This window comes from Podarcis filfolensis (assembly GCF_964270895.1).
Source record: "Podarcis filfolensis genome assembly, chromosome: 5".
Taxonomy (NCBI): domain Eukaryota; kingdom Metazoa; phylum Chordata; class Lepidosauria; order Squamata; family Lacertidae; genus Podarcis; species Podarcis filfolensis.
The window spans coordinates 98,007,155-98,020,575 of record NC_139608.1 but is presented as its reverse complement, the minus strand read 5'-3'; the positions used below and the strand labels follow the sequence as shown (position 1 = coordinate 98,020,575).

Genomic DNA, 13,421 nt, shown 5'->3' with positions numbered 1-13,421 from the left:
AGAAGAGGAAAGTGAGGAAGAAAGTGATATGGAGAGTGAAGAATTCAGAATTAATTAGAAAATGGACAAGCAGACAGTCTGAAAGAGTGTTTCAGTATGTAGAACCATGTGGCTTCTTGGGATAGAAGCAGCATGATGCAAGAATGTGAATTGGCAGACAGAAAGAAACAGAAGGGAAGGCTTTGAGATCCGCATGGGACAGAACTGTTAAATAAAAGAGACAATTAAAACCAAAGGCTCAAAAGCCCTAGGATTACAATACTGAGCATTGAGGAAATCCGCAAGATAAATGCCCTCAGGGCAGCGGACAATACTGATGCTGCAATTGAGGCAGCTAAAACTCCACTTTGATGGCCCCGCCCCACCGAGTGTACGACCCCCTGGAGCCATCCGACGCCCAGGACCACAGACCTCCAAGCACCTTAATCAGAATCCTTCTTTCGAAGAGGACCCAGCCAAAATAATTAGGGGTTTGTCTTCAAACAGCCAGGGAGCATCTAAATGCTGCAATCAATATGGCCAAGGTAGCGGAAATCCTCCAGCAACCCCTATAGACCCTGGTGATGAGGCCCAATCGGTAATCATAAAGTCTGCCTTTGTGGCACAAGCAGCCAGGGGGATGGCACTTAGAGCCGGCCAGCAGCCAGCAGCCAAAAATGTAATCCCGGAGGGTGTCCACGGGAGGGGCAGAAGAAGCCTAGGGAATAAACCAGTGCGCCATCTGCAGGCAAGAGGGTCACTGGAAAATGGAATGCCCACAGGCCCCTCACCCGAAACACTCCCACTCCCCACAGGCTGGGAACAGTAACCAAGGTATGCCACATACCCAGCCACGAGCCCAGCCCTGGACTCCAGAAACAAATCAAGGCAGAGGGCAAGAACAGGGATCTGTACAGGGATACCCCATGGCCTGAACCCCACCTGCACAAAAAGATTATCCAGCACGTAATCATCAACATGAAACTTCCACAAGTCGGGACTCTTTCACTTCACACTGTCATATGTACTGGGTAATACCCCAAATAAAGGCAAAGCTACATGTGACATTACATAGGGTTCCCAAAATTTGAAAAGTGAAAATCTGGACACAAAAACTTTTGGGGTTTTGGGGGGGTCAAATTTTTGAGGGGTTTGTGTGTGTGTGTGTGTGTGTGTGTGTGTGTGTGTGTGTGCAAAATCTTTAAAAAAGAGGTTTGGAGCTTTTTTAAAGGAAAAACTATGCTTCCGACATGGGTTGCCATTTGTCCGGGTTTTCCTGGACATTCCAGTGATTTCCGCCCGGACACTGTTTACGAGGGGCGAATCCCGTCTTTGTTTGGGAAATTCCAGATGAATGGCAACCTGACATTACATGTGGGGGGGGGGGTTGGGGGAGAGTGTGAATTATATTTAAAATGTGAACATCAACCAGAGAGGTCCTCAATGAGGCTTGCAAAATTGCTCTCTTCAAAGCTGCTGTTTGCTGCCAACTTGATAAATTTTCATGTTGACACAAGGCAGAAATAGCCAGCAGGGTTTGGTCCACTGCAGGAGCAAACTGTCTGCATAGTAAGGACTTGGAATTTAAGTACACTCCAGGTTTCACAATTATTCTTAGCTTACCCTGGGGCTGGTTCAGGATGTGGAAGAGGATACAGATACGGGAGCCAGCCAGCCTCCGGCACAGATATGATGAGTTGCAGGACTGATGTTAATCAAATGCTCTGTGGGCAAAACAGACTTTCTCTAAACTCTTCTCGTTTGTGTGGAATGAGCATAAAATACACGACTGCAGCTGAAATCATGTATGATATACTCGTGGTCTGATTTATTCAATAACTCTCTGTAAAATATCTATAACAGCAAAGCAGCTGTCACTCAGCGGTGCTCAAGCATACAGAACGATCAGTTGCTAGCTTCAGAAAATACTGTTGTGGAAACTAATGGGTGAAATATTTTTCTTGCTTTAAAAAAAAGGATGAAGAAGCAGCAGCAATGCAGAAAGACAGGTTTTCTCACTACATCTTGTTCCAACTGATCTGGCATAGAGCCATCTCTGCAACTCAATCTGCTTTCAAAACATACAAAACCTAAAGGGTAGGCTAGCAAAACTGCCACACACGTGTGCGCATGTACATGTGTGTGTGTGTGTGTGTGTGTGTGTGCGCGCACACACCCCCCCCCCCTTCTAAAATAGGGTCTCCCTTGGCAGAGCGGAGGAATAGCCCTGCTGTCTCAAGACTGGTGCTGACACTTGTGAGAACTGTCCCTTTGCAGAGTGAAGAGAGAAAGGTTGCAGTTACTTTCCCATTTGTGACAGAGGCAATGGGCCTCTGAATACCAGCTCTTGAGAATAACAGGTGCTACTATATTTATTGTTGTCATGGTTGTTAATTGGATTTTTTACCTGCTCAGCACCCCAAGGCCCCAGGGCAGGATGTGGCAATTTAAAACACGGCATTAAAAAGTTTAAACGAATTACAATCACAAGAACAGGATGGGGCCTAAAAACCCACCACCACCTTTAGCAAGTCCAAAGGTTCCTTGTGTAGACGAAATAACCTTCAGGTAGGCTGCATGGCCACCTCATGAGAAGAGAAGACTCCCTGGAAAAGACCCTGATGTTGGGTAAGATGGAGGGCACAAGGAGAAGGGGACAACAGAGGACGAGATGGTGGGACAGTGTTCTCGAAGCTACCAGCATGAGTTTGACCAAACTGCGAGAGGCAGTGGAAGACAGGAGTGCCTGGCGTGCTCTGGTCCAGGGGGTCACGAAGAGTCGGACACGACTAAATGACTAAACAACAACAACCACAAGGCTGCATTCAAAGAAGTGCTTGTGTGAGAGAACCTGGAACATCAACACTACAAACATAGCTTTATTCCAGTTTTAGGGTTCTTGCAAAGGATCTTAGTTTCCTGCTGGTGTCGAGAACAGAATGACCTGGGAGCCCCCAGAGAACTTCAGCTCTTAGGGTTCACTAGGGAAAGGGAATGACAATTAAGCCCACCTAAATCTATAATGTGGGCATGCCCTCTGAATCAACATTGCTCTCTCTCTGTGTGTGTGTACCTTTTAACAAGTTCTACAGATTTCTGTAAAACACCCCGGGCCATTTAAAAACAAAGTGAAACATTAGAGATATCATCCTTACCCTAAACTTAAATCTCTGAAAGGGGTAAGAAAATATGCAATTGGGGCGTTTCAGGCAAGTACCTGAAAGGGAAGGAATGAGGAAATTCCATTGCGGTCACTGGTTTCCCGTGGCTTTGCTCCCCTGTACATAACTATTACATTTCAGCCATTGGGGCAAATAAACAAAAACAAAAAAACCCAAAATGCTTCCAATTCTCCACGTGTTTCTGACTCAAGTGTGATCAGTGTCAAATAGTTTAGTTCTGGAGGAATTTATTCAATATTTGTGACTTCCCTCTTTGGAAATGGTATTATCTTTCCCAGCCACAGGTGAATCAAGGGCTAACAATAAAAACATCAAATGAGGCAGTATAGAGGATGTTTCCCCTCATGATAGTTGCTTTGGTGGGATTCTGTCCCCACTTTCCCCTTACACTCAAGGTTCGCTCGCTTCTTTCTTGTCCATGAAACCATCTCGGAGGCAGCTTCTTCAGCCTGTTTAGATCTCCAACACTCCTTGACATGAGACAATGAGATTCTAGCTCATCCCAGTGCTTGAATCACATGCCCCTGTATTCAGAATTTCCTTAAGCTCCCTCCCTAAGCTTTTGGGCTCAGTCCTCCCCTCCCCTTCCACTTTGCTTCTAGCAGGCAGGCCTAGAACATGAACTTGCTCATGTCATCAAAGCCAGAATTGTGTCAATGATTTATCATCACTGTGAACCTTTGACCTTCTGCATAGTGGTTTTGCTCTAGATGTTACTGCTCTGCAACTCCATGGAGAACATAGTTTCTCTTTATTTAATCTCTTTCTCTGATTCAAGTCTCTGTGGCCTTCATACGCATCTGAACATCATCATTGTTATTTATTGAATTTGTATACCAACCTAGAACCAAGAAGGAGGAAAAGGAAGGTGGGGAAGCACTGCCAGAGCCACATGCGTTGCCGAGAGTGCCTCGCTGCAAGGACAGAAGGGTGAGGCAACACAGCAGAGCCAGCAGCCCAGGGCAGGCATGCGCCCGAGGGGGGTGGGGCATGGAGGGTGCCCCCCACGCACCACAGTTCAGGGTAGGAGGGGGCGGGGAAGCTGCTGCTCACTCTCCTCCTGCTCTCTGCCACCGGGTCAGACATGCCCCACAACAGAGCTGCTGCGGCCAGGTGTGCCTTGCCACGGCTGAGGAGGGCTGCTCTCTGCCGCTGGGTCAGAAGAGCTGCTGCCGTCGGGCACAAGGTGTGCCGCCCACTCGCCTGCCATTTTGTCACACACACCCCTCAGTCGTGACACCTGGGGAGGGCCACATCCACCACACCCCCTTCCTACGCCTCTGAGCAGAGCTGCTGGATTTGCATTTCTCTGCCTTATCTCTGCTCCCAGGTTGGTGCTGGTTTGCAAGGAGAGACTCCCTACATTCGATGCTGGCCAGTGAAGGGACTGACTGCTTCCCAGTCCACCAGGGGGCACAACACCTGCCCTGACCCAGGCGCTGGCAACCCATGCTGTGCCCCTGGTGGTGGGCTCTGTGCTCAGCGCTTCCCACAGCAGTTCCAAGGCACCCAACAATCAGCTGGTTGTCAGAAGCTTGGGAAGCACTGAGAAAGGGGCTTTGCAATTACTGCCAATCAGCTGTGCCACACCCTTGCCTTTCCACACTTGATTTTGTACATGGTTAGATGGGGGAGCGTGGCTTGCACAATACAGCCTCAAAGCAGCCCAATCTGGCCCATGGGCCACAGGATCCTCCCCCCCCCCATCGCACTGATTGACAGAGGCTCCCCTGCATTTCACCTGGACTCCCCCCCCCAGCCCCTCCAGGAGATGCTGGGCTTGAATCTGGGACACCTGCATGTCCTGCATGTGCCCTGCCCCAGAACAAACAAAATTTGTTTGTTCCCCATAACTGACTTATTTTCCCCACCCTAGACTTACATGTGAATTGGAAAGCAGCTATCAACCAAAATTCATAGTTCTCTGGATTTTATTAGGAGTTTCAGTTCAAGGAAAAATGCACAAAATAAAATGTTATTTTACAAAAGCATTTGTATAAAATTGTGCATTTTAGGTGAAATGCATTGGAAAGCATATCAAATTTGTGCATTTAGAGGAATTAAAAAATATGCATAATTCAAACGTGATTTGTGTGTGTTTTAAAAATTCACAAAATTGGGATATAACAAAAGAATGTTTCATATCAGATGGAGAGAGTTATTTTCCATAGCAGGACCCAGGAGTGATAAGATCCAATAGCTTTATCCTCTACAAATTTGTCTAATCCTTTTCTAAAACTCTCCAAATTGGTTAAAGAACTTCAACATGTCAGTGGGAGAGGTTTGAGCACATGCTTAACTCCAAAATTATGTAAGTGAATGAAAACCCTTCATTTAATCCGCAGCCCCCACCAAGTGTCTTGGCTGACCAGCGTCTTTTCAGAAAAGCTTCAGGCAGCTTTATAAGGTTCTGGGAGAGGCAGAAGGGGAAGCTTTCTCTCACTTTGCTTGTCTTGGAATCTGATGGTTGTAAAAAGCAACTTGTGGTGAGAAGATACACCGAGGCACCGAGACGGGGTCAAAAAGATCGTCTCTCTAAATTACAAATAATTGCCAGAGGGCAAGAGAATGGGAAAGGAAGGAAATGTTTGAAGGAAATGCCTAAAGGAACTGTAATAGGGGATGGAGTGGGAGATGGAAAGGGAAAAAGCTAACTTACCAAGAACCTGCACAAGAAGAAAAACGACAAGCATTTGCCTTCCTCTTTTATAGACTTCTGCAAGTCTTGCCCCTTGTTACTGGGATTGAAAGGCTATGTATTGAAAGAATTCCTATCAGAATGCTTGACACTTCTACTAAGATGTGTTTGAGACTGTGCAATCTCCCTTTCTCTGCTCTCTTGCTTTCTGCTTCCTAATAACGCCCTACTCTAGCAATTAGGCGAAAATGCAAGCTAAAATGTTTCTGAATTGGTTACAAATAAATATATGACAGTTGTTTCAAGTGAACATTTGGCATACTATCTTATGAGAGAAACACAATACTTAATAATCAAGAAAATAAATTTATTGAGAGGTGGGCTCTGTTTTTATATTTCTGGAATGACAAAGTAAATGACAACATTTTTCCTTTTCATTTACTTATGGTATTATAGAGTTTTTGTTATGCTGTCTCTCTGTGTTCTCATATGTCATTCTTGGGGTTTTTTCTTTTCTTTTTTTTCTTTCCCTTGGGTTTTTTTTGCACAAGAAGCAAAAGTGTTTGATGTATAGTGGTTTTTGCTGCATATTGTTACAACACAATTTCAATTTTTAAAAAAATTAAAAAGTAACAAGTGAACATTTGAAAATGTGGGATTTGTTCTGCTAATTAATAATGAAATGAATGGGCTCCAATTGTTGTATTTTTTAATTGTTATTACAAAATGAATGCACACACACGCACAGCCTGCCAACTGGCAATGCTATAATAAGCAGTGCAACTGCTTTTCCTGACGGAAGTGACCAAGGTTCATGATCGGGGGGGGGGGTCTTTTGCTGAGGTCAACAGCTGAAATACGACAATGGCTGAAGCAAGGACGGTTGCAGAAATGCCATTTAGCAAAGACCTGTTTGGCTGGCTCCTTGAGAGGTAAGAGGTGCTAAACCTACCAGAGAGGTGTAGCAAAATTCCAGTGGTCCGGGATTGATGTAACCATGTAAAAATCAAGCAGAACAAAATGTCTAGCAATGGTTCTGAACATCTTTGTTATGTTAGCACTTTTCATTCAGTACAGTATTGCCCCTCTTTGTAAGGCTATTCAGACTTTATTGAAGAAGTCTCCTCAACCGTTTCATGGTGATGAATGAGTCGCGCTGGGGGAGAGCATCTACTGTACTGTGAAATTAACTCCATCTTCACCAAATTCCAGCACAGAAGTCAACAAGGCAAAACAGACTCTCAGAATTCCATCACTGCAAAACACTAGAACAGCCATATAACAATTTCCCTTCATTTTTAAGACTTGCTTTAGAAAATCTATATATTCATGTTTCTCCCAGCTTCAAAAGCAGCAAGACTGTACTAACCGCAGCAAAAGACACCCCCCCCCCCGGATCATGAAGCTACTAATTGCTGGATGGTACTGTCCCGCTGTGGGTTAAACCACAGAGCCTAGGACTTGCCGATCAGAAGGTTGGCGGTTCGAATCCCCGTAACGGGGTGAGCTCCCGCTGCTCGGTCCCTGCTCCTGCCAACCTAGCAGTTCGAAAGCACGTCAAAGTGCAAGTAGATAAATAGGTACCGCTCCGGCAGGAAGGTAAACGGCGTTTCCGTGCGCTGCTCTGGTTTGCCAGAAGTGGCTTCGTCATGCTGGCCACATGACCCAGAAGCTGTACGCCGGCTCCCTTGGCCAGAAAAGTGAGATGAGCGCCGCAACCCCAGAGTCATCCGCAACTGGACCTAATGGTCAGGGGTCCCTTTACCTTTACTGTCCCACTATTGCCTAAAAAGCATGTTTCTAGGATGGCTGTAGTACACTTTCTAGGAAAAGATGGGTAAAAAAATAAACTGTACAGTAACTGGAAGATCTCAAGGCTCTATCACCTGTAAGCATCCTAAGACTTTTGAGTTCCATGTCCTGGATGGGCTGGATGCCAAGGAGTGGTGGGAGGCACCAGCTGGGAAACCCCCAGGGGAAGAAGGCTCAGAGTCTGAGGATTGGTAGTAGTACAACGATGAGTGGTGAGGGGGAGAAGACTGGGAGGAGGAGGTGTTGGAAGCTCAAAGAGGTCACAGGGCTTAGTAAGCAGGAAGAGGCTGTGGCAGACTCCGAGGCAGAAGCTGAAGCTGGAGAAGAGTGAGGCCAAGAGGCAGAGATGAGGCAGGCTGCCAAAGAAGCCAGGGAATCTCCTGCTCCTGTTGTGATCAGCTTCCCTCCCCTGTGGTCTCCCAGAACCCGAAGAGGTATGAAGAGGGTGAAGCAAAGACAGACAGGATGAAGGAGCCTCAGATTACTTCAGAAGCATAGATGCTCAAGCACCCACAAAATTCCCCATGAAGGGGCCTGGCACCCACAAATTTCAGTCCCAGGGCAGTGCACACTGCATGGCACCCACGGTCATGGGGCCAAATTGGCACTCCTGTTGGGAAGGAACAGAGTTGTGGGAATGTGGGGACCTTCAGTTCTCACAACTGCCTCATTGAGGCAAGACCTCCTAGGAAGAGTTGCTGTGATCACTAGGCCTGAGCTGCTTTGTTTCTTCGACTAAAGAGTTAACTTCACTGACGCCTTGAGAGTTATTGCTGACCTGTTCCTGATACCCGCCCTGACATTTCATTAAGAACATAAGGTTCACAGTGAGCAAAGTCCTCTGATTTCAGTGGGACTTTCTTCTATGTAACTGTGCATAGGACTATAGCCTACTTTTTCATTACACAGACCCAGGTTCTCCATGCAGCTTGAGCAATGGAACCTCATGATCTGGGTGATCCAATGATTCATCCTTATAACATAATGCTTAAGCTTGTGAAATGGCATCTCTGGGGACTCCTTTGTGTACCTGCTTTGAAATACCTAACCCTCAATTCATGCAGAGAGGAATACCGCATGCCAGCATTCTTACCTTTGTTACACTGTAGAATCTAACAATATTTAACTGGTGAAGTCATTTTGGTTTCCAAACCTGTGTCACAAATATGCTTGGGAACTTAGGGAAGAAAAGAAAGAAAGAAAGAAACAATGCTCTTATTCATGACATCAGATCCAGCTCCATGGAAACATGTTGTGATGACAAAAACACACAGAGAGAGATTGCAAGGTCATAAGTTACACTCAAAAGAAGAGGCAAGAGAGAAACTGTAAGTTTAATGAATAACATGTATCAGCCTCAAAAGGGAAGGTGGAAAGCAAAGAGCAACAAAGCACCTGGCGTTAAATACCCTCCAAAGTACTTCAGATCCATTTCATCTTCAAGTGAAGTAGCTCTTCAAGAGTAGAAAGTTCCAGGGGGCTCACTTTGCAAGAAATTGAGGGAAATCACATATATTGCCACTGAAAAGGAAAGATTCCACAGTGGATCTGTCAGGAATAGCAAGGTTCTTTCCTCTCCTTGCTAGGAAGTTGCCAGCTATTTCCTAGAAAGTAGGGATGGTGTGATTATTCATTATTTTCCTCTCCCAATGTGAAACATTAAATATTCTCTGTTGCACATGACTGTCATGAACAGGCAGGCAGGTTGAGAATTGTGAAGAATGATTTAGGTTTAGGTTTGGAGGATGCTGAAAAATGCTATTCTGTTTGGTGGGATTTTATCATAAATGCAATAAACACACAGGGTACAATGTGAAATTTGGTTTCCCTAACGGTCTTAAGTATTCAACTGATTTAAGTGCTGATTTTTTGTATTTGTACATCTACTATTTTTATTGCGTTGTTTCGTATGACTGGCCCGGTTGTCACCAGGGCACCAGAAGGTCAGAGGTAAGGCGACAGCTGGCAGTGGCAGCAGGGGGCGAAGGCTGGGCACCCTCAGAAAAGAAATTGAGGGTGCCCCTCGGGGCCCCTAGAGTTTGTGCCCTGCCTCTGCTCCAGAACACCCTCCCAAAGGAGAAAGGCCAGGGCTGCATTTTTTGACATTTTAGGAAAGTTGTTAGAAATCGTTCTCTTTCACCAGGCCTCATCATAGGCTCCTGGGATTCCAGCACTGTAGATTTGGCTTCCTGCATTTACCGTTATTGTGTTTTATGGATTTAAATGTTGATGGAAATCAATAAAACATCAACATTTAAATTTCACGAGGGGCCATATACTGACACTCCAGACCCAAGATGCCCCAAATTATAGCCTTCCTTCAGACCTAAGTGGCCCCTTAATTTGACTGATCTTCTGTTCCTACAGCCTCTGTTTCCCTTGTGTTGTCATCCAGCCAAGGTGCTGAATGCCTCCTGTTAATGGTTCTGTGCTCCAACTGTTCTCCTTTACAAGGGAGAGTCTCTGTTTTTGGTAACTGGTAAATCATTGTTCCTATTTTGTTCCTATTTTTGCTTCAAGTAAGAGTTCTTGTTGTTTTTACCTAAGCACCCTCAAGGTGATTCACATTCAAAATTTTAAAATGAAATGAAACCAAAATTACAAAAAATAGCCAGCAGTTTTTCACCGGTGTATGTAATAACAAACAGACGCTGAATGGAAAGGCTAGTTTTGTTCAAATGCTTTTTGCTTTGCTCAGTATCCTTCAAATGTTTACCCAAAATTTGTCTCAAATTTTCATTTTTGTATACCTTTAGAAACGCGACTGAGTCACAGGGCATGTGCAATTTTGCGACCCACCAAGCCAAAGGCAGCCCACCACACCCTCAGCATTTCTCCGTATCTAGTGAAGTCTGTGACGGCATGCCTCAATAAATTTGCTATGATTTAAGGCGCTGCGAGATTCTTTGAACCCCTTCTCTTTTGGCTGGCTGCCTAGAGCTTCAAAAAAGGGTGGAGGGGGGACAAAGGGTTGCTTACCACCTGACTGTCTGCAGTTCAGGGCTGGTGGTCTGTCTTTTGCCTGGCGAGTCCCAGGCTGCGCACACTTGGTTTGGAGAGTCGAAGGCTTCCATCAGCGTCACACGTGGTCGCAGGGGCTGCGGAGGAGTCCTTACCCCAGGGCTTGTCATGTGCTTGTTCATAAGAAAAGAATCACAGGGTCATGGTGCTTTAATCGGTTGGGTTCTGCTTTTCCTCTTTCTTCCTGCGCGTGAAAGACATAACAGGGAACTACCAGAGCAGAAGTAAGATGTGTTTTGTTAGTTGTCTGAAGCCCTGGGGCCCGGAACCGGATAAGTCCTGATATTATGCCTGGATTGAGCAAAAAATAAATCCATTTTGTTTCCTACAAACATTTAGCCATTAAAAAAAAATATGACATAGAAAAACAGGCCTCACTGTCTGCATGCCTTCTTCTAAAGCTTGCATTGTGGAAGTGTCAGAAGCATTAGCTCATTTGGCATACATTTTGCAAGCTAATGCTTCTCCTTTAATTCTCCCTGGGGACAACATGTCTGCTTTCCAAATAAAAAGAAAAAAACAGGCTGAAGAAGGTGAAGGGGTGTTGCTGCTTCTCTAATGATATATATGATACATACCTACTCTAATCCAGTGCACTAAGAAACCTTAGGGTGTGTTTATAAGGTCCTTCAACATTCTTTGGGTGCATCTGAAAAGCAATCCTATGTTGTGAAAGCTGTTATACAAAATATGCAGAATTGTGTGTTAGAATGCTGGGCAACACAACTTCAGATTAAAGATGAGGTACAATTTTAGTGTAATGAAATATAATAAAAGAAACAAATGTAATAAGCCAGTATGCCTGGGAGTCACCGGGGATACCTTGCTGATGTGCTGGTTCACTACATGGGAGCCGGGAGACTTTTGTTTCAAAAGGGAGAGCATTAAAGAAAATGACACCCCATATTGAATCAGTAGTGGTGCAGTCGAAATTCCTACTTGGATGTCTTGAGAAGATGGTGATGATTTCATTAGCCCTCACAAGTCACCTAATCTTTTTCCTAAGTGCCGTGGAGAAGCTGCAGTTAAGGCAGACCCTAATCCTAGACTCTCCATTTGCTTGGTGTGAGCGGAAAGGAAAGAGGGGGGTAAAGCACGGGAGCAGCTGCAAGTCTCTTGGCTGGCCTTCTCTTGGCCCTTGGTCCCTTCCTTGGACAGTGGCAGGGGCCAGAATGGGCCTCTCTCCTCTCAGCTCAACAGAGATCAGAAAATATGCCGACTCACACTTCCCACCGGTATCCTTGCAAATTCCGTCTGAAGCCCAGAGAAGTGTAGATTTCCATGAGGAGGATGACGAGCCTTTTCTTAAGTCTCTTCCCAGAGTTCCTATCACCTTTCTGAGTCCAGCACAACCTTGCTCAACCTTATGATTCTGTCCTTATTGCCACGATCACTCTGCTCATTACCTTCACTCCTCCAGTTCCACCACTCTCCTGTTGTCTGAAGCACCCGCTCATCCACCCCCACTTTCTTCCTCCTGGCCAGAGAATGACTGCAAGTTGCCACTTCTCTTCCTTCACAGTATCCATCTTTCCCATGAAGATTTTGACTGACATTTCCAGTCCTCGCTCAAAATGAAAACTAAGCCTATGCAAAATGAATTTAATTTGGATGGAGCCAATCTGTATTATTTTTGCTTCTCTCCCCTGCCCACCCCTCTCCCCCTCTTATCCCTCCCACTGTTGCAGCTTATCTTGTAAGCTCTTCAGGGCAGAGAGCTATCCTTTTGTACTTATTCTGTAAGGCACTATGTAAATTGATAACACTATAGAAAATTGATAGCTATAATAATAATGCTTTATACCTCAAATCCTCTGAATTCAAATATAGTTAAAACCCCATGCTCATTTTTAAGAGAAAGATAAATGCAACAGGAATTAAAGGGTAATGCAGATGCATTGCAAATTGCACACATCTGAGCAGACATCTTGATCTCAGTCTACCAGGATCCCCCCCACTAATCCTTATGCTAAGCAGCATCAAAGCTGAAATCATTCCTAAAACTGGAAAGGAATCCCTTCCCTTTTAAACCAATCTGGTGAAAACACTGTCATTTACCTTTCCTGCTGTCCTTGTCTTCCTTCCAGGCAGGTCACAGAAGGGAACCCTTTCAAAGGAGCCCCAGCATAGTAGCAGCCCAAACCTCAGATGGAAAGCGTTGATGTTTACTTCATTGAATGCAGCAGCACAATGTGGAAACCACACATTTTTAAAACCCAACTTTCGCTACAACTCTATAAATCAGCCCAGATGCATTTTGAAATGTTTCCCAAGGTCAGCTGAAAAAGTTTTCTGCAAGCCTAAGAAAACTCTTTGGATGAACACAGTCTTTGTTCTTCTGATTTTATAAGCACATTCTGTGAGCCAGGCATGCTTCACGTGGTTTCTGGTTTCACACTGAACATGTTACACAGCTCTAATGAGCTTCAGACTTTATGCACCAGGAATTGACATTGGTGTTCCTGTGCACTGTTCTAGGAATACGCCCAGATTGGCTTTCATAAGCATTTCACAAGCCATGATACACGAGTTCAGAAAGTTAACGTACACCCAAGCCTTTGCAGGCCGTTTTTCACATTGCAGAGATCAGAAACAGGTTTTCCATCAAGTACATGCACAATGGGGAGCAGCAGCCAATCCAAGTTCCCACATCTTTGGTGTAAATCTTAAAAGAGCAGTGTATGAAGAACCTGTGAGAGTCCACCCATGGAAGCAACAGTTTGCTCTTGAGCACCATATATATATATTTGACTAGCATTATGCAAACCATGATTTTTTATTTGTATTCT

The 13,421-nt window shown here is 45.0% G+C and overlaps 2 long non-coding RNA genes across 4 annotated transcripts in view; one reads left to right on the top strand and one right to left on the bottom strand.

Moving 5' to 3' along the window:
• LOC310763586 overlaps positions 1-13,030 on the bottom strand; it is a 96,862-nt gene extending 83,832 nt beyond the window's left edge. The window contains exons 1-4 of one of the 3 annotated variants that reach the window (XR_014548681.1): positions 12,691-13,030; positions 11,211-11,281; positions 10,591-10,923; positions 7,542-9,132 (exon numbers count right to left, since the gene is read on the bottom strand). This is a non-coding gene — a long non-coding RNA (uncharacterized lncRNA). Of the gene's footprint in view, positions 1-7,541; positions 9,133-10,590; positions 12,057-12,690 lie in introns of those variants that run through there. The other 2 variants (XR_014548682.1, XR_014548683.1) reach the window with 2 other exon arrangements.
• LOC310763588 lies at positions 9,132-10,504 on the top strand. Its single transcript, XR_014548685.1, has 2 exons — positions 9,132-9,561; positions 10,368-10,504. It is a non-coding gene; the product is annotated as an uncharacterized lncRNA (long non-coding RNA).
• Positions 13,031-13,421: the final 391 nt, after the last annotated feature.